This window comes from Hibiscus syriacus, unplaced genomic scaffold, assembly GCF_006381635.1.
Source record: "Hibiscus syriacus cultivar Baekdansim isolate YM2019G1 unplaced genomic scaffold, ASM638163v2 tig00110332_pilon, whole genome shotgun sequence".
Taxonomy (NCBI): Eukaryota; Viridiplantae; Streptophyta; class Magnoliopsida; order Malvales; family Malvaceae; genus Hibiscus; species Hibiscus syriacus.
In genome coordinates, this window is record NW_024062688.1 from 5,282,366 (window position 1) to 5,304,717 (window position 22,352).

The following is a 22,352-nucleotide window of genomic DNA, read 5'->3' on the forward strand; positions in this document are numbered from 1 at the left end:
CTCTTCATTGACTTTCAGTGTGCCATCATCGGACTGAAATTGCGCCGGCGGAGGTTTAAGTTCTCCAGCGAGTAACCGTTCCAGGCGATGGCTTCTTACTGTTAAAATAACTTGTTGTTTCCACAACAGGTAATTCATTTCATTGAGCACCATGTTGACTTTCTTGTTAGTGAACAATCGACTGTGCCTCGATGACTCTCCAAGATCAAGGCTATGCACACCATCGTCAGCAGCCATGGATGAAACACCAGTGAAGGAAGAAGAAAAAAAAACTTTGCAGCGACTACCAGAGAAGCAACGGAGGGAAGAAGCCTCCAAGACCAATGGTGAAAGATACCATATTGAAAGAATAGATTGAAGAAGTAAACCAAAAAACTTTTTTTCATTCATCGTTCATAATACACTACACTGTATTTATATAGTAACAGAATTAGCATTAACAGCTCAGCTGAGTTTGTTAAATTTGTTAAGTCTAGTAACTAATCTTGCTGAGCTGGATAACCAGAATATGCTCAACATCCTCCCTGCTGCTTCAATTCTTCAACAGAAAATAATGTTAATGATAGGGAAATGCACCCGTTTTCTTCTTCACTTTATCTTACTTTTTGTAAGAGTGATTTATCGGTTGTCTGTATGTGTGTGCATGGGAAGATCACTCATGCATGCTTACAGTTTCCAACAATTTAGGACCCACATGTCATTATGTTGGAACTTGGAGGGCTTTACAAATTACAATGTGAAATTTTCTTCACTTGATTTGCTTGTGTCATAAATGTTTAAGCTTTGGGATTGCAGAATATCAATCTTGTCAAGCAATGATCAGCCAAATAACTTAAAATATATAATTCTGTCGACTCTACATATTTATGTCTTTTAGTACAGATTCTAGTAATGTTTTAGAAAGATATTTTAAAAGGGTAAATTGCAAAAATTTCTCATTAAACTTTGTTTTACTCTTATTTTAGTCACTACAATTTAATTTATTCATTAAACTTTTGATTTACTGTTATTTTGGTTAATTTGTCATTAAATAATTAATGGTGTTATGACCGAATATTTTTTTTAAAATATATAAAATGGTCTCAAAACTATCTTCATTTTTTTTTTGAAAAAAACCTAGTTTTGATTTTCTTTAGATTTCTTGATGATGAAGTCTCTTCTTTCAAATCCAATCGTTAGGTAGGTGGAGAAGGAGGAAACAAGTTGTATATATTGATTCCATGGTGATTAGATGGTGGAGATTATAGATTAGAGTGATTTGAGATTTTACATGTTTTGATTTTAGGATTGAGTTTTATGATTTTTAAAGTGATTTAGGTGGAATCTAAACTAATAGGGGGATAGGAGGCAATGCGACGAATTCATTGATATCTTGAGTCGTTGAAGAAGACACTAGAGAAAGGTAATTGCAGTTTCGACATGACATAAAGATGAAAGTTTACAATTTCATCTTTAGAGGAAGAAGATAAAAAAAATAAAAATGATGTGGATGAAACATAGATTTCATGTCTATAAAAAGCATTCCACATCTTGTGTTTGCATGTCACGCTTCCATTTATGGTCTAACACCCAAGTGACTAACATAGCAGCAAATTGAAAGTTTAATGAGTATTTTTTTTTTTAAATTTAGACCGAAATAAGAATGAGAAGAAATTTGAGTGATTGAAATTTGTAATTTACCCATTTGAAAATGTTGGAGGCTCTAGACCCTAATCTACCCCATGCCGCCATGATTAATCATGTTAGTCATGGTTACTTATTCCGTCTCCCACACTAATGTTTTTGAGTATAAAAACATTAGTGTTTGTCATTTCCTTTTACCTTAGCTAGCATGCAGTTCCAACATCTCATGATGTAATGTAAATACCTCACTTGATGAAAATATTATTGATTTATTAAAACATGATTGCATTTTTGCAATTCCATCATTTTCTCAATTTTAATCATACGACAAGTAAATGTCATAAATACACGAATACTTGTGAACACATGCATATGTGTTGATCGATACAAAATTCCAATTACAAAACAGAAACATGATAAAAAATTTAAGAATAAATATAAATTATAATAATTAAAAAAAAAACTAAGCGTGCAACACTTAATATATATGCATAATTTTATTAAAGTCGAATTTGATCTTTAAACAATCTTTTATTTATTTCAATAAAAATGAAAGATATTGATATCAAATATTGAATGGTGGAAGTTGAATTTCAATTATGATTATGACATGACAAAATCATGAGAGATCACTAGAAGGTAAGGTTAGCCATTTGCTTTTTTTTTCCACTAAAAATCCTAAAGGGAACATAAAAGTAGTCAAGAATTCACCATAGCACATGGGGTCTCGTGCACAAATCATGAAGGAGACAATTACGAGGCACTCAACATGAAAACCCCTAATCATATTTATGTCCATCCCCTATGTTTTAACTTTAGATATGCTCATCAATTGATTTAGATACTTTTGAGTCGAGTTAATCATGCAATTTTGTGCACTACCAATTAAAATTATATAATTCCCATTTCTTAAAAGAGTTACATTTATGTTAGTGAGACAATAATTATAGCAGCAAAGATTGTTGTTCGATTTAAATTTATTGAGTGATCATAATGATAAAATAAAATGTTGTTATTCTTTAAAGATTTGTATTCGAATAGTTGCGTCTGTAGAGTGTGTGTTGACAATAAACTAAGAAATTATGAATATATACTACATTATAACTACCTCAAATTGTTAAAAATATTATTATTCCATTCATCCACGGAAAGATAGTAAAATAAGTTAGGAATCAAATTGTCTTCAAAATTTAATGATGTTAGTCTCAAGGACTAAATTTTGTTACATCTTACAATCTTAGGAGTCAATTTGACCCGAAAGAATTCAAGAACCAATCTGATAAAAAAATTCTAGTTCAAGGATTAATTTGTGTATTAAGCCAGAAGAATTCATATAGGCGAAAGGATTCATGTATAAATAGCTTTGTTGGGGAAAAATGTGTGTGTGTGTATATATTTATGTTATTTGTGTTTTAGTTCATTAATTTTTCCCATTCCTTCACGTGCACAAGTTGTTACCCAAAAATTAGCTTCCACGTGGTTTTTAGCTACATCATATGTATATGATAAAGAAAAGACACAACATTGCTCTCTCAATATATATGCAATCATATACCATCAAAACATAAAATCTAATTTATATCTTAATTTCAATATATTCTATCTCACATCCTCTCATATATTATACTAACAATGACTGTAAATTGTCGTAACGTTTTTATTTTTCAAAATGAAAACGATTTTTATTTTTAAAAGTAAAAATTTATATATTTGGAAAATCGAATAAGTTTTAAAATCGGAGTTGCCATCGAACTTTGAGTTAGGTAGGTTGAGTACCTAAAACGTCTTAAAAATAATTTAAATAAACATAAAAATTATGTTTAAAAAAAATTGATCTATGTTTACTAGAAATTCATTTTTAAGAGATCAGAAGTCAGTTACGTGCGGGGAAGGGTAAACACCCCCAACACCCAAAATTACCTTCATACCAAGCCACATAACCTTTATCATCTTTCCAAAGTCAAAGATGAACAAAATAGAAAACGCAAACCACACGGAGCCCACTCGAGTTCGTTTTCTGCCGCCACTGGCCAACCACAGGGAACTACTACTCGGTCGGGAGAAGGAATTTTCAACTATAAGAAACCTCACTTAAGAAGAAGTAGTTGAAGCTGGGATCCGAACTATGAGTTTTTGCTTTTGTTTTATGTTTCTAAGAGCAGTCTATCTGATCAAATAAGGGATCATACCGCTCCTGGTGTACGAACTAGTCATTAATGGTCGGCTTCATTGGTATCCTTTCGGTATGCATTGCGAACACTTTCAGTTTTAACGTCTTATCTTCTTTAGAGAAGTGACAACTTTATCCATGTAACTTTCCAAAAATTTCAATATTGTCATTTTCATCCTACTGTCCAAATTGAATATGGAAACAAATTCTCAAATAAAATGACCCATATTATTTTCCATCATTTTAAAATGTGGAAATGATATTTTTAAACTTAATTTATCATCCCTCAAAATTTCTCAAAATTTCTATTCGATCCTATTTACAGAATCTTATCGAACTTTAACACTTTCTAGCTTTTAACACAAATTCTGGATCAAAAATATGATTCCCACCAAAACGTCATTCTTGGGGGAACTATTCATTAATGGAATATTTTTTTTGGAAAACTACTACTTTGGTCCCTAGACATTTACTAATTTTATACTTTAGCCATTAAACTTTCAAAATTTATGTTTTGGTCACTAACCAAAATTTGGGGTATTACAAACATACATATATAAAATTTCAAGGACTAAATTTAAAAGTTCTAAAATTTAAGGACTATATTAAAAATAAATTAAACTAAAAGTGAACCCTAAAATCTAATGAATTAAAAAAGAAACTTAAAAAATAAAAAAAGTAAATTAAAAGTATAAAAAATAAAATGTAAGTAAGTAAGAAATAATTAACAAGCATAAAAAATAAATATATACTAAAATTAATAAATTATTGAGTATTAAGGTAAGTGATGCAAATTTAAGTAAAGTGCTAGTTGATGAATTACAAATCGTGACAACAAATTTATTAAATTAAATTAATATTAGAGTTAATTACTAAGATAATTAATCTAGGGACTAAATTGAAGTCAACAACATAATACAAGGATTTGATTGAAATTAAGCATACAAATTTCGAATAATGACTAAATTCAATAGTAGCTAAAATTGAACATGAAAATTTATAATTAGAATAATGACTTAAGTGTTAAAACACGACAAATGTACAAGGGTATGAGCATGAATAAACCAAAAATGAACACTAAACATAAATATGGAAAATAGCGCAATGAGGACAAATGAATTTGAAATAAAGCCGAAATAGCCTTGAATTGCTAACCATAATGAAATTTAACAAAGAGAAAGGGTTGCGAAAATGATTAGATCATGCGCTAAAATGCAAAAACTCCACCCAAAACGCCGTCGTTTTGACGCAAGTATAAAAGCCTAAAATCAGGCCAAAAATGGTAATTTTCTCTCATTTGCTCATTTTTTTAACCAAAGAGGGAATTCTCTATGCCCTCTTTATTCTCCCTCCCTCGTCGGGGGAGGCCGACAACCTCCAGCCACCTCTCCCCGGAGCACTCTGTCACCGTACACGGTGGTCAAAGTTTGAGAAAATCACCCCAAAACAACCCTCTCTCTTCTCTAAACCATAAACCAAACACCTCTCATTCTAAAACTACCCATATCGTCCTAGATCTAAACAAAACGAAGGGGTACCTTAATAAAACGACGATCGTGGAAGCTTTCTGGAGAACGACGATGAATCGTTGGTTGCCCCTTTCTCTTTCTTCATTTCTTGTTCCTTTTTTAATTTTCTTTCAAAAACTCTCTCTTTTTCGTTCGGTTTTTCAAAATGTCTCCAAAGAATCCTTTTTTTCTTCTTTTTTGCTCATGTTTTTAAAACGAAAATGGTTTCTATTTTGGTGTTGCATTTGATTTTTGACTTTTGCTTATTGTGTTTTGTTTTTTTTTTTTGTGTTGACGCTCTGGCCGAGGAAGGGGAAATGGCGAAAGACACGCTTCAGGTTGCAGTGACGTAAAAAGGAATGGGTGAATTGTTTTTAACCGAGGCCTCATTTTGTGTGTTTGCATCTGGTGGCCAGTGAGAGATTCAATGATGGTGACAGAAGCAAACCTCAATCAGTGGAGAATCACAGGCACGTGCATCTTACGCAGGGAGTGTGTGACGGAAGGGGTTAGGGTGAAACCCTAATCATCTTCAGATCTAGGTTGTTGGATATGTTTAGATCCAACGGTTGGGTGTGAGACGGCTAGGTTGCCTTCTCCCAAAAGCCTAGCAGGCTTCAATCTGGTCCGTTAGGTCGTTCCTATATCTGACGGTAAGGGACGTGTGGTGCTAGGTAAAAGGGTGAAAACCCTAACTTCCTTCTCTTTCACACGTGAGCCATTGACATTGGGCTTGCTGATTTTGGCCTTTCCTTCACTTGGGTTGTAATTTAAATTTTGGGCTTGTAAAATTTTTATTTAATAATAATAATAATATTTATAGGTTATTTAATAATAATAATAATAATAATAATAATAATAATAATAATAATAATAATAATTGTGAGCCAAAAATGATGATTAGACTCCCTTATCAAAACGACGTCATTTTGGTATGTATATATAAATGCTTACCCAAGGCCTAAAACAACATATCTTTCTTATTTCTCTTTTGCTCTCTTTTTTATTTAAAGGGGCAAACTATATCCTCTACCCTCTCTCCTCTCGTTGGAGGTGGCACGAAGCCTTCAACCATCGCAGTCTGCCACCGCCAGTGGCGATCGGAAGACCCAAAGTAAGCCAAAATGCTCACCATTTCCCCCTAAAGTCAAATCATAGGTTAGTTTCCCCTAAAACTACCCCTATTGCCTAGATCTAAAAGAGTTTACCTTCGAAAATGGGTATTTTTTGGCGATATTTGGAGGCTTCGATAGAAGGCCAAGGTATCTCTTTTCTTCATTTCTCTCTCCCTTTTTATGTTCTTGTGTTGTGGTTGTTATCTCTCTCTTCTTCTCTTTCGAAAAATTGAAAAAAGGCTCCCTTTCTCTTCGCATGTGGTTGGTTTTTTATACCAAAGACTTTCTCTTTCTCTTTTTTGGTTGCATGTTATGAAAAAATGGTCTATGATCTTGCTTTTTCTTTCTTTTTTCTTCTTTTTGCTTTCGTGATCTGATCAAGGTAGAGGGTTCAACGGGGACAAGTCCTGGTATAGGCAACCGTGATGTGGGCAACAGGACGGTGTAAAACACTTTTATCCCAAAGCTTCGTGTCCGTTTTTATGGTGATCAGTGATGAATCCAGTGATGATGGAAGCGGCATATTGTATAGGAAACCGACGGGGAGTCACGGGTAGGCATAGGAGACCGGCGGTGCATCTGACGTGTTGGGGGTCTCGGGCGTGTGGAGGCGCACGTTGATCTGGTTGATACATTAGGGTGAAACCCTAATTTGGGCAAATCTTAATCGTTGGATCAATCACAGATCCAACGGCTGATGATTGGCGACACGAATGGCTTGTAAGGGCTAAGGGTTAAAGCCCTAATTGTACACGGGCCTTAGAATTGGACCACCGTTGGTCTTTGATTTGCTTGGGCTGTGTTTGTTTCTTTTGTATATATTTGGGTTTGTAAATTTTTATTTAATAATATTAATAATATAATAGTGACACGAGAAATGGTTATTACATAAATCTAAAACGTAAATAATTAAATATACTTTGACATAATTTTATTATTTATTTATATAAATACTCTAATGGATCCCTTATGTTTCAAAAGCATACACATTAGAAGGCCAAACACAGTTGCGATATTCAGCTAGAGCCCACAGTGGGAAAACGTTCCTATACAATGCATAGTGCAACATACAGTTCCTCATGAATACTCCAGCCAATCCCTGTCATTTTCCGATCGATCCAAAAATCACAATATTAATACATACTGTTTCTTTCTCTTTTCCATTTCTTGAATTTTTGTTATGGTTTATAGATAGAGAGTTACCTGCTGGGGGAAGTCACCGTTTGACAACTGAGAATTTATCAATAATTTTGCAGCTCGATGTAGAGGTGTAGGATCCCTCTCAGCCTATTCAGTACCATATGTATAGTGATTAAGAAAATTATTCAACAAAGCAACTCATTTTATATTATATATTCAATATTTTTGGTTATATTAGAATTGCAAAATCGTTGTTGCTTGCACGTAAAGCATACCTGGCCAGCAATAATCAAACCCATCAAAGCCTCTGCAGTATTTACCAAATTTGATTCTTTTCCTTCTATGGGTGTATATACCTTTTATCACCGAGGGAAACGAAATTATTATAATTACATATATAGTTTCTAAATACAAATAAAATAGGGTTAAGTACACAGATGGTCCCCTGATAATAAGGTATTATTTTATCAAGTCCTTCGACTATTAAAAGTTACAAAATGGTCATTTGACTATGGAGTATTGCTTTGTTGAGTCCCTCGACTATTAAAAGTTATAAAATGGTCACCCAACTATTTGTTATGTTCCAAACTCGTCATTTTCTGTTAAAAACTTGACGATATTCTCATCTAAACGTTAACCGCAAATTTTTAATAAAAAATGACGAGTTTGAAACATACGAATAGTCGGATGACCATTTTTTAACTTTTAATAGTCGAGAGACTCAATAAAACAATATTCTATAGTCGAAAGACTATTTCGTAACTTTTAATAATCGACAGACTTAATAAAACAATACCTTATTGTCAAGGGACCATTTATGTAATTTGCCTTGATGGATCTTTCATATAAGAAATAAATCTCAAATTTTGTACATAAACTTTGATCTATGTAAATTTTTTATTTTAGTTCAATTATAAGAAAGAGATTTTAATTTTTCGTATTTTAAAACAAATAAATTTAGTTATTTTAATGTTGGGAGAATATTCTATGCTATAAATAGATGTGAAAATTACCTTTCTTGGACAAGAAAGATAGCTCTCTCCCCAACCACCATCTTCTCTTTGTGTTTTAAGAAAGAAATCAACTCCTTTGCGAATTGCCAAACAATTTTGAAGGTCTTTCCAGCAGCCTTCAGACCTAATAGTGCAAACCATGTGCCATAAAAGAAGCAAATTCCCCAGTTTCCATACCTGTATATATACATATAAATGAATTATATACATATAATGAATTATGTATACATATAACGTTTTTGAAGAAATCAATAGATTTATTAGAATCTATTGAGTGGCCTCAGTAGTAAAGGGAAATGCTGTTCTCCTTAAAAGTCTCATATTCAAATAGCTGCGTTTGTAGGATGTATGTATTTTAAATAACTAATTTTTTAAACAGATATTACTCTATATTTACATATTAAAAAAAGTTAATTAATTAATTACCAGGAACCATCAGGATATTGTATATCTTCAATGAATTTGGTAGCTCTTTTGATGCTATTTTCAATCTCTTTTGCTCTATGCCTTGGATATAATTTATTGAAAAGAAGTAGTGCCTGGATTGAGGATGAAGTGCACTCTACATACCTGGATTTTTACAAATTTTTACCCCTTCCATTGGATTAAAAAGTATAGTTCGATTTCTAATTACATTGAATAATTAGTGAAATAAATTCAAGATAGAAGATTAGAATCTTACTCGTATTCTTTGACTAGGTCCTCAAGAAACTCGACTGGATTAAGCCACTAAAATGAAAATGATTCCATTTAATTGATAAAAGAATGTATTAATATAATGATTGAAACAGTTATTACCTCCCACCAAAATCCACCTCCTACTGGTTCCCAAGCTGAAAAACCACCATTTTTACTCTGCAATAATGCACCATAATATAAGTCAATGGATTAATATTTACTATCATATATGTTTCGACTCAAAATCTGTTTTGATTTTACTCAAAAGAACTCACAGTGTAATTTACTTTGGTGAAAAAATAAATTAGGGGAAGAAGAGATATCCATTGAGCCAGACCGAGGGTGCAAAGGCAGAGTCCACGTAGTACAAACCTTTATCCGTATAAAATAATACCTTTTCTGTTAGCTTTAATTTATATTAATTTTTTTTAATATTAGCTTTCTTTGACATTGATTTATTAATCTTATAAATAGATAAAATGAATTAGGGTTACAGTAAGATGAAATCTTAGAATCCGTATGAGATATTGTAACTGCAAACCCTTGTTAATGCGGAGATTGTAAGAGTTCATAATCTAAATTTCGTTTGATTTATGTCTAAAATTTTACGATCGATCCACTTGGTGGAAAAGGAGGAGATCTATGGTGGATTGGGTCGAAGCCTAACACAGATCTAAACCGAAGATGCTGAGACGGAGCTTCTGATGCAGCACGAACTTTGCTGGACATACAAGACTATACATCCTCTATTAGCATTGGTTATAAATAGGAATTAGATATTAAAGAAGACTCCTTGTACTATTAAATTGTCTTATCATCATGTAATTAATCTTAAAATAGATAGGGTAAAGTAGTCTCCTAACTATAGGATTCTATTTTATTGAGTTCTTTGACTATTAAAAACTATACAATAGTCACTCGATTATTCTTTAGGTTCTAAATTCGTCTTTTTTTGTTAAAAATTTGATTACAGTTTGAGTTGTACGTTAACTTGTTGGCTAAGATATGGTAAAATATGATTTCATAATCACAAACAACTATCATATCTCAATCAACATGTTAACGTCCAGCTCAGATGGCGGTTAATTTTTAATAGAAAATGATGAGTTTGAAACATAATGAATAGTCAAATGATCACTTTATAACTTATAATAATCAAGGGACTCAACAAAGCAACTCCCTATAATAGAGGGGCTATTTTATAATTTTTAATAATAAAAAAATTCAATAAAATAATATCTTATAATCGGGGAGAATCTATTTACTATATCTGAATAGATAATAAGATTAGGATTACAGTAAGACGAAACCTTAAAATTCGTATGAGACCTTGTAACCAAAAACCCTTGTAAGTTTGATATTATAATAGGAGTAAATTTCTTTCCTCTAACAATGGACTTCTCTCTTCTTAAAAGTTTTCACATAAATCATTATGTTCTTACTTTCGATAATTTTATTTTTTTCGTAGTAACACACATGATTTAATTTGTAGATATTACCTGCAAGGATAGAAGAATATTGACAGCAGCATACATTTGTTCTGTTTCCATTTTCTCCCCAACCATTTCTGGTGCCATCCTTGCGAAATACAGACAGCACTGCAAAACAATTTAACACATTTTCAGTCAATTACACCTACTGCAAATTTTGTTTCAAAATCGAAGTGCAAAAACAAAATTACCTTCAAACTTTCTGCAGTACAATCAGAGACTTGCCATCCATGATCTCTATCAGAGAATGTCCATGATCCTTTAGAAATGTGCCTAAACATTCTTTTGAAGTCCCCTGGAGGATTTTCCCTGACCTTAAAGTTTCAATCAATATTTAAACCATCAATGTCCAGCAGACCATTGGAGAGCGATAAGTGAGGTTTAGGGGGTTGAATTTAGTAAACCTGTGAGTTCTTTAGGAAGTTGTGCCCCTTCATTAGAATAGGTCCGATTTCATTGGATAAATTGCTAGCAAGCAAACCTTGGAGAACGATACTAGCATCCCAAACTTGACTTCCGAAGCTCTGCATGGTGAATGTGTTGAATTCGTCAAGTTTCCAACCAAGGGTGTCCAAAATAATTTTAACGTTTTATAATTAACAAACCTGCATTTTTATCCCATCTTCTCCAACCCACACATAGTCATCAATCCTAGCAAGATGCTTCTTAAAATAGTCTCCATCGGGATCTTCAACCCAACAAGCAAGCATGCATAAAGGCTGCCAAATGAATAAATCAGATATAATTAGCAATTATTACATAATATTACTCAAATTTAGTTCTAATCTAACTGTGTTACCTTTTCCACACATCCAATGGTAATATAACAACTGCTTTCATCTTCGTAATGGATTTGATCCATTGTTACTTTAAGAGCTTTTTCTCTCATCTTATTAAAAGGCCAACGATTAAGGAGAGGCTCTGAAAATAGATATAGACTATCCCATAGCAATATTTGAGGTAATGTATGAGGATAGTGGAGATCTTCCTGCATGCAATATTATTAACATCTGTCATTTACACTTCCTCTGGTTAACAATATATATATTTTATGATTAGCAATTTACCTTTGCACATAAATGTCGTTTTTTACTCCAATCGATTTCATTATATGGTTCGATGTGGAGTTCTTGTCTTAACTGTGAAATGAGAGATGTGATTGGACCAACGAATTTTCTTCCGTACAAATACGACATTGGCATGTAAGTTAATCGACAGTAGCAGAACATTTTTCCTGCATTGTTTATATCATCGATTATCATCAACAATTATATAAACATTTGACTCAAAGATTATAGACATAATGAAAATATTAGTCCTAACATTTTTTTAAAATAGTAACTTTGTTCTTTTTTTTTTGGAACATTTTAGTTTTTAATATTTTAATTTTTGGTTAAAATAGATGTTGTTGGATGGATATCATTAATTGACTAATAGTCAACGCATGTTGTTGTCGTGTCATTTTCACCTGTGTTTAATTGTATGCGTGTCACATCGTTGATTTGGATAACATGAAACATATTATGTCATCACCTTATGTGACATGACACATATCATGTCATCACTTGGGTGATATATCATATACCATGTCATCTCTTTAATGATGTGACATGTGTCACATAAGCAATTAAACAGTATAGAAATGACACGTCGCCAACATTTGTTGACAGTTAGTTAACTAATAGATTTCATCCAACAATGACTATTTTGATCATAAATTAAAACGTTGAGGACTAAAATGCTAAAAGAAAATTCAGGACGAAAGTGATATTTTAACATACGTCGAGATCAGTTTAATTTGTCATTAAGCGAGTATTATAAATATTTGCAGACCTGGATGGACGGGAAAATAAGAAGGAAAGAGCCAAAACTCCGGGGGCATAGGATTACAGCCAGACCATTCATAAACACCCAAAATCTGCAACAATAGTAAAACGAAATGTTCAAAGATTGAACTTAAATGTTCAATGGAAGATAATTAAAGAGGAAGAAGACGAACAGAAAGCCAAGTTTTTCCCCAGGAAGAAATGGAAGTGACACCCCCGCGATCAAGAATCCATTTTCGAGCTCTCTCGCAAGCATTATTAAGGCCACCATCAGGCCCTACTCCCAGCAAACGCATAGAAACGTAATTAAGAGCAGTGCAGAACATTGTACTGTGACCCCCTATGTATAATCCCCAACCTCCATCCTCGTTTTGATGACAATAACTGTACCGGAGAATCTCTTTGCGATGCGCTTCGGAGAAAATGATGTTAAGGTGGCCTGTGATATAGAGACATGACCAGAGGAGGAAAATAGAACAAAGGGCCAGCATTTTCAGCAGGCCAGTGGCCGTGTTTGGATTGTAGAGCTGAAAATAAGTGCACACTTCTTTTCACAGCTGCTGTCGTTGCTTCGTATGTTACTTCTTCACCATCTTCTATCTTTGCTTGGGGAATAGTTTGCTTCATCTTCTTCTCTCTTAGAAACTGCTTTCATCAAACAAAAATATTAATGAAGAAAAAAGTTTACTAGGTCACTCAACTTTCTAATTATTTTTGTGTTGGTCACTTCCCAACTAAATACTTAAGATATTATGATTGATCATCTGACTTTTTAAATTATGAAATCATGCCAAAATACCTAAATAAGACATCACCGTAACACATGCATGAAACTATAAAAACCATGGTTATCAAAATCGGATCGGACCGGCCGGTTCAACCGGTTGAACCGTAATCCGGTGGCCTGTCCGGTCCGGTTACCTCACAAAACCGGTATGACAATGAACCGGCTGAAAACCGGGGTGAACCGGCTGAAAACCGGCAAAACCGATTTGAACCGCTGGTTCACTTTTTTTTCTTTTAAAAAAAATTAAGCCAAACGACGTCGTTTATTCAACAAGCCAAGTCAAATTCGAGTATCGTTGAGCTCGACTCGAACTCGAAAACTTTAAAAGTAAGCTCAACTCGACTCAAAAACTCACAAGCTAAAAATTATCAAGTTCAACTCGAACTCGAAATATAATATATTAAAACTTGAACTCGAAAAGGCTCGAACTCAAAAAAAATTTAGAAGTTCGATTGAAGCCTAAAATTTAAGCTCAATTGAAGCGAAAGAATAGTTCGCTTTGTGCTCACCAAAAGGCTCTATGATTTTGAATGTCAATTTACCTCTATTATTTATAGAAGTAAGTTGAGATACTTTTCTATGTTTCTTAGCCATGTGAGATTGTTTTGTTCTCATATTTTTACTCTTTAAACTTTTGGGATGCTCTTCTATGTTTCTTAGCCATGTGGGATTGTTTTTTTTTTAAAAAATTAAACCAAATGACATCATTTATTATGATTTTTTTAAGCCCCAATATTTTTTTATTATAATTATATAATTATATTTATTATTTAATATGTTTTACCTTAAATATTATGTTGTAGTTGATTTGAATCATTTTGTTTCACATGATTTTATGGTTTTTAATTTATATATGTTATAACTTGTGATATTTTTTTACCTTTTAATATTGTAAACTTAAAAAAAGTGTTACATATATATTAATATTTCTTTGAATATTATGTAAAATTAAAAAAAAATATTATTTTATATAAAATCCAGTTCAACCGCGATTGAACCCAATTAAACCAGTGAACCAATACCTTCACTGGTTCAATATCCGATCCGATTTTAAAAACATTGATAAAAACTTTATTTTTTGAGAAAGAATATAAAATAATAGAAAAACATGAGGTGGACTATACATGATGACCATGTCAGCAAAAAACAGTCCGTGTTAGTAAAAAGTAAGTCACATCACCTCGTTGTATCTAATTTAACGCTCAAATGATAAAGAAGAACAATTCAAAAATCCAATGATCAAATTAAAAATATTTAAAACTTAATGACCAACGTAAATATGATACATTTAATCTCGATTATATTCTATGCATCATATGAGAATTTAGATATGATATTCAGTCGCATCTCATTCAATTGACTAGGTTTGATGTTAATGGTAGGGGAAAAATTATATATGCTACCCGGGTAAATTACAAGTTTAGTAACTCAACTATCACTTTTGTTTTGTTTTGATCATGTAATTTTTTTTTTCAAAATCATACTTAACGTTATATTTTAGTTTCATTTTAATCACCCGTTAAAAAAAATTAACAAAATCGCTGATGTGATTTTTTTAAAAAAATTTCAAAGATGGTGTGATATTATCTTATAGTGATAAGTTAGCATTATTGTTATTTTTTTCATGGTGGGTGATCAAAATGTAACGTTAGGTATGAATTTGAAACAAAAAAATAGTTTAGTGATCAAAACATAACAAAAGTGATAGTTAGGGTACTAAATGTGTAGTTTACTTTATTGTATTTATTGAAATCATATCATATAGAACTCATCGGAACAACTTCACTGGTAAAAGAGAGTATTGTTCTCCTTATAGTACCTTTTAGGATCGTTGAAGTGAGAATAGATGATTGAAATTATCACCTTTTTTGTTAATTTCTTCTCATTTCTTAATTTTAATATCATCCGTCTCTTTTCATTCATCTAATAATCCAAGAAAGTTGTAAAACTAAAAAGAAATATACACAATATGAATGCAATAACGGATCATGCCTCGTATGTACATATATACTGGATCAAACTTTTAAATTGCACCATCTTGATAATACCTGCATTTGCCAGAGGAGGTCAGAACTGGGCTGAACATTGTAGCGATTGTTGTAGAAGTTAATGCGAGCTTCTTCAACCTCTGCTCGTTCTTCAGGAGTGCCTGCATTCGGATCAAACTCCCATGTTTGTCTTCCATAGTAGTTGTTGGTACTGAAAATGTAGGGATTATTGCCTCCTTCCCCTATCTTAAGCCTCCACATTTTTCTTCTTTAAATTTAGTGCTTCACAGCCGAAGAAGAAATACCGTATGATGAACAAAAGCTCCCACTTATATACACTTTTAGGACACCAACTGCTTCCCACGGTGGATTTAAACATTTCTTAAATATATAGTGCCACGATGGATATTGCATGGTAAATTATAGAGGGTCCATTCGCATCAATAAGTATTGTTGATAAGGTGGCCTTAACTAAAATATTTGACAAATGTTTAATACCATACTATGATTAACTTTCACGTGAAAAGATAACATGAAATTATATTGAATATTTAGTGTTGCACAAAATGAATTAAAGACTTTGATGCACTAGAACTAGAAAACACATCACTAGTTTCAAAGTTGGTTGTGGTGGCTGCATGTGCGCCATACCTTTTGTTGAAACTTGAAATCATGCATTTCACGGTTCACCAATAAGTATTGTTGATAAGGTAGCCTTAACCAAAGTATTTGACAAATGTTTAGTACCATATATACTATGATTAACTTTCACGGTTCACCAATGTTTTGTTTGAAAAGATAACATGAAATTATATTGAATATTTAGTGTTGCACAAAATGAATTAAAGACTTCGATGCATTAGAACTAGAAAAACACATCACTAGCTTCAAAGTTGGTTGTGGTGGCTGTTGGAAGAAAAGTCAAGCAGTGGGGGAGGGGAGCACGAGAACCTCTGATTTTTAATAAAGGGGGGCACCGAATTCGGTGCCCCAATTGTTTATTAAAATTAAAATAGGGTTAATTACCTTTTTTTAGCCATTGCACACTTTAGGGTATTTACAAGATTAGTCCTAAGCTTCAACTATAAATACCCTAGCTCATTTAGCTTCAAAATCATCCCAAAACATTTCTTTCTTCCTATACTAGAGAGCTTTCTTGTGAGTAGTGAGTGTTTTGTAAACACCTGTAAATTTTCTCTCTTAGTAAAAGATCTGTAGTAGCCCGGAGACGTAAGCACAATTGGCTGAACTCCGTTATCAATTTTCGGGTATTATTTTTCCGCTTTTATTTCGCATTCTCACTAATCTGGTTATAGGGAAATTACTTGTACTCGGTTTATTTTCCTAACAACTGGTATCAGAGCTTTTGGTTGTGAATTTTGTCAAATTTTCTGCGAGGTTACTATTCATTACTATTCACGTGAATAGTGAATTTCGTGAATAGTGAAATTCGGTCGGCGATACGAGTTTGTCAACGGTGGTGTTCTAATACACAGTGATTCGCAAGAATTGTAAGAAACGATCCAAACGAAGCCATATTCGAGTGGGAGCGATGGCTGCAGACGAAGGGAAGGTGAAAATTGAAAAGTTTGATGGTGCGGACTTTGGCTTTTGGAAGATGCAGATTGAAGATTTTTTGTACCAGAAAAATCTATATCAACCTCTCTCAGGAAAGCAACCAGAGGGCATGAAGGATGAAGATTGGGCTCTTCTCGACAGACAAGCCCTCGGAGTTATCCGACTGACGTTATCCCGCAATGTTGCTTTTAACATAGCAAAGGAAAAGACCACGGCGGGTCTTATGGCGGCTCTCTCCAGTATGTACGAGAAGCCATCGGCCTCAAACAAAGTTCATTTGATGAGGCGATTATTCAATTTGCGGATGGCGGAAGGGGCATCGGTGGCACAACACCTAAATGAACTCAGCACAATCACAACACAGTTGAGTTCAGTGGAAATTGAGTTCGATGATGAAGTTCGAGCTTTAATTCTCTTATCATCTCTACCAGACAGTTGGAATGCTACTGTTACAGCAGTCAGCAGTTCGTCGGGAAACAGCAAATTAAAATTCGACGATGTTCGGGATCTGGTATTGAGTGAAGAAATTCGACGAAGAGAATCGGGTGAAGCATCAACCTCCTCAGCCTTGCACACGGAGTCTAGAGGGAGAACTTCAGAAAGAAATTCAAATCGTGGCAGATCAAAATCCAGAAGGGGCAAATCAAGAACAGGAAATAAAGATTTTACCTGTTATAATTGCGGCAAGAAGGGTCACTTCAAAAGAGATTGTCGAGCACCGAAGAAAAATACCGGCGCACAGGAATCTGCCAACATGACGGAGGAGACAGGTGATGCCATGATTTTAAGCGTCAACAGTCCGATTGAATCATGGATCTTGGATTCAGGGGCATCTTTTCACTCCACCCCATGCCGAGAAATCATGGAGAACTATGTCAGTGGTGATTTTGGGAAGGTTCATCTAGTTGATGATGAAACCTTGAAGATCGTCGGAAAAGGAGACATCCGACTAAAGCTGCCAAACCAGACCACCTAGAAGCTGACAGGAGTGAGACATATTCCTGGCCTCAAAAGAAATCTGATTTCTGTTGGACAGCTTGATGGAGAAGGATATAGTACAACTTTTTCAGGCTGTGAATGGAAGATTACCAAAGGAGCACTCGTCATTGCTCGTGGTAAGAAGACCGGTACTCTCTATGTAACCTCCAATTTAGAGAATATCATTGCAGTAGCAGATGCTGAAGGAAAATCAAACCTATGGCACCAAAGGCTTGGCCATATGAGCGAGAAAGGGATGAAGACCCTTTTGTCAAAAGGGAAGCTGCCGGATCTAAAGAATGTAGATGTCGGACTATGCGAGGATTGCATCTTTGGTAAACAAAAGAAAGTCAGCTTTACAAAGATTGGCAAGACTCCCAAGGCAGAAAGGTTAGAATTGGTTCATACTGATGTATGGGGACCATCCCCAGTTCCATCTCTTGCAGGCTCACTATTTTATGTCACCTTCATCGATGATTCAACAAGGAAGGTGTGGGTTTATTTTCTGAAGAATAAATCAGAAGTCTTTGATACCTTCAGAAAATGGAAGGCCATGGTGGAAAATGAGACTGGTTTGAAAGTCAAGCGGTTGAGGTCTGACAATGGAGGAGAGTACAGAGACAGTAGATTCAGAGATTTCTGCGCAAACAATGGGATCAAGATGGAGACAACAGTTCCCATAACACCGCAGCAGAATGGCGTAGCAGAGCGCATGAACAGAACTCTGAATGAACGTGCCAAAAGCATGAGGATACATGCCGGATTGCCCAAATTTCTATGGGCTGAAGCTATCAACACTGCAGCTTACCTGATCAACCGTGGGCCCTCAGTTCCTTTGGATGGCGGAATACCAGAGGAAGCTTGGAGCAAAAAAGAAATAAATCTTTCACACTTAAGAGTGTTTGGTTGTATTTCTTATGTATACATAAACTCTGCTGAAAGAAGTAAACTTGATGCTAAGTCCAACAAATGCGTCTTTGTTGGTTACGGTGGTGATGAGTTCGGTTACCGGTTTTGGGACTACGAAAATCGAAAGATCATCAGAAGCAGAGACGTCATTTTCAATGAAAATGTGATGTACAAAGACAGGTCAACCGCAGAATCAAGTAATACCGAAGCTGAAACAAAGGAATTTGCTGAGTTCGAGGAGATTTCTGGAAATGATGTTCAGATCAGTCCTGAAGCAGTTCAAGTGGAAGAACCAGGCACACCAGAACTGAGACGCTCATCCAGAATTCCTAAACCAACCCAACGGTATTCGCCTTCTTTGCACTACTTGTTGCTGACTGACAATGGTGAACCAGAGTGCTATGATGAAGCGATGCAGGTGGATGATTCAGTCAAGTGGGAGTCTTCCATGAAAGATGAGATGGACTCGCTTATGTCAAATCAGACGTGGGAATTAGCTGAATTACCACCAGGCAAGAAAGCGCTCCATAACAAGTGGATTTACAGGATCAAAGAAGAGCACGATGGGAGAAAACGCTACAAAGCAAGATTGGTTGTCAAAGGCTTTCAGCAAAAAGAAGGTATTGACTACAATGAAATTTTCTCTCCAGTCGTAAAACTGTCTACAATCAGACTGGTGTTGAAAATTGTAGCTGCAGAGAATTTACATCTTGAGCAGTTAGATGTAAAGACAGCTTTCCTTCATGGTGATTTGGAGGAAGAAATCTATATGAGGCAGCCAGAAGGCTTCATAGAGGCAGACAAGAAAAACCTGGTATGCAGGTTGAAGAAGAGCTTGTATGGTTTAAAACAAGCTCCTAGACAGTGGTACAAGAAGTTCGATAGTTTCATGGGTAGCAGTGGTTTTACCAGATGCCAAGCAGATCATTGTTGCTACATCAAGAGATTCGACAATAGCTTCATTATTTTATTGTTGTACGTTGATGACATGCTCGTTGCAGGCTCAAACATGCAAGAGATTATACACTTGAAGCAAAAATTGTCGAAGCAGTTTGCTATGAAGGATCTAGGCGCTGCAAAGCAGATTCTTGGGATGAGGATCAAGAGAGACACAAAGTCGGGGACTTTGATGTTATCACAGGCTGAGTACATCAACAAAGTACTCTCCAGGTTCAACATGCAAGATGCTAAACCAGTAAGTACACCTTTAGGTGTTCATTTCAGACTCTCCAAAGACCAATCACCAAAGACGGAGGAAGAACGTGCACACATGGTGAAGGTGCCGTATGCCTCAGCAATTGGAAGTCTGATGTATGCCATGGTTTGTACCAGACCAGATATTGCTCATGCAGTGGGAGCTGTTAGCAGGTACATGAATAATCCGGGCAAGATACACTGGGAAGCGGTCAAATGGATCCTTAGATATCTACGAGGTACCACAAACAAAGCACTTTGTTTCAAAGGTGGAGATACGATACTGACAGGCTATGTAGATGCTGACTTAGCCGGAAATGTCGACATCAGAAGAAGCACTACAGGGTATGTCTATACTCTAGGAGGAACTGCAGTGAGTTGGGTTTCTCAACTACAGAAGATAGTTGCTCTCTCCACGACTGAAGCAGAATATGTCGCTGTTACGGAAGCCAGCAAGAAGATGGTCTGGCTCCAAAGTTTCTTGGAAGAGTTAGGCAAGAAACAAGAAAACAATGTCTTGTATTGCGACAGTCAAAGTGCAATCCATCTAGCGAAGAATCCGTCTTTTCATTCCAGAACAAAGCACATACAATTGCGTTATCATTTTATTCGGTCTCTTCTGGAAGATAGGATTTTGAAACTTGAAAAGATTAGTGGAGCTCAAAATCCGGCAGACATGTTGACAAAGACGGTGACCACGGAAAAACTAAAGTTGTGTTCAACTTCAGTTGGCATGCTAGAATAACGAGACCAGAAATGCTGCTGCATCGATCGAGGTGTGAAGACAGATTAAAATCAGTCTTCAAGTGGGAGATTGTTGGAAGAAAAGTCAAGCAGTGGGGGAGGGGAGCACGAGAACCTCTGATTTTTCAATAAAGGGGGGCACCGACCCCAATTGTTTATTAAAATTAAAATAGGGTTAATTACCTTTTTTAGCCATTGCACACTTTAGGGTATTTACAAGATTAGTCCTAAGCTTCAACTATAAATACCCTAGCTCATTTAGCTTCAAAATCATCCCAAAACATTTCTTTCTTCCTATACTAGAGAGCTTTCTTGTGAGTAGTGAGTGTTTTGTAAACACCTGTAAATTTTCTCTCTTAGTAAAAGATCTGCAGTAGCCCGGAGACGTAAGCACAATTGGCTAAACTCCGTTATCAATTTTCGGGTATTATTTTTCCGCTTTTATTTCGCATTCTCACTAATCTGGTTATAGGGAAATTACTTGTACTCGGTTTATTTTCCTAACAGTGGCTGCATGTGCGTCATACCTTTTGTTGAAACTTGAAATCATGCATAAATTCAGTAGACGAGAGTAGTTTAAAGCAGTCACGAACCCAATTGAATCTATGTTGATAAGAAGCATTAGACTTGGTTGATGCTTCGAGAACATGGCTGTAGAACTTAAATAATCTTTGTTGAAGCCAAGACAACTCCTTGCTCACGGTGTTGGGAAGTTAAAGACAATACAATCACATTGCATCGATTTCATTGAGCATGAAACAAAGCATCATAATTTTTTTCTATGTTCAGTTTGCATAAATAAATTCTAATTTATTCTTTGTCAAGAGAACGATTCGCGTAAAACTACTCTGGATTTTGTAATTCTCTATTTCAACCAACTGATGGAATACAATGAGCGTTGAACCTACATATTATGAGTTATGATATTCTATTTAGTTTATAAAATTTTCTCGACCTAATAGAGCTAGCCTTTTATGTAAACTGAGTAGATCATTCAGATTCCTCGTGTAAATTCAAATTTTATTATGATTTAAATCTCATAATATGTGAGACGAATCTAAATATATTATATTTGTTAGGCTGATTATGCTATGTAATAATTAATTATATTTTTTGTTTGTTTGAATATATATTTATAATTATGATTATACTTTATATTTTAGTTGTAACTTGTAACTTAAAAAATTAAAATTTTATTACTTGAGTTATCTAGAAAATATTATTTATAATTTTCATTAGTATTTAATTTAAAATTTTTAAAACTTACAAATAAGTGTGAAAACCAAACAAACAACATACCAACATAATTTTCTTTGAATGGAATATATTAATGTAAGATGGACATGAAAAAGACCTTACAAATAAATCAATAAAACTGTAATAGATAAATTAAATTGTAGAAAAATTATATTAAAAGATGATTATGATGATAATGATTATGAAAGCCCGACCAAACGTTAAAAGAATCCGATCAATCACTTATGAGGTATTAAATACATTAATAACCTCAATTGTCGACTCATCATTTTGTATGATAAGTCCCAAATCGACTAATACATATGTATTTATTAGGGTTGGTATTACAGTTGTGCGTGCGTTGGTTGGATATTT

General features: G+C 34.5%; 1 pseudogene; it reads right to left on the bottom strand.

Annotated features, from left to right (window-relative positions):
* Positions 1-7,619: 7,619 nt before the first annotated feature.
* The window catches only part of LOC120119528, a 30,938-nt pseudogene continuing 16,205 nt past the window's right edge, over positions 7,620-22,352 (bottom strand).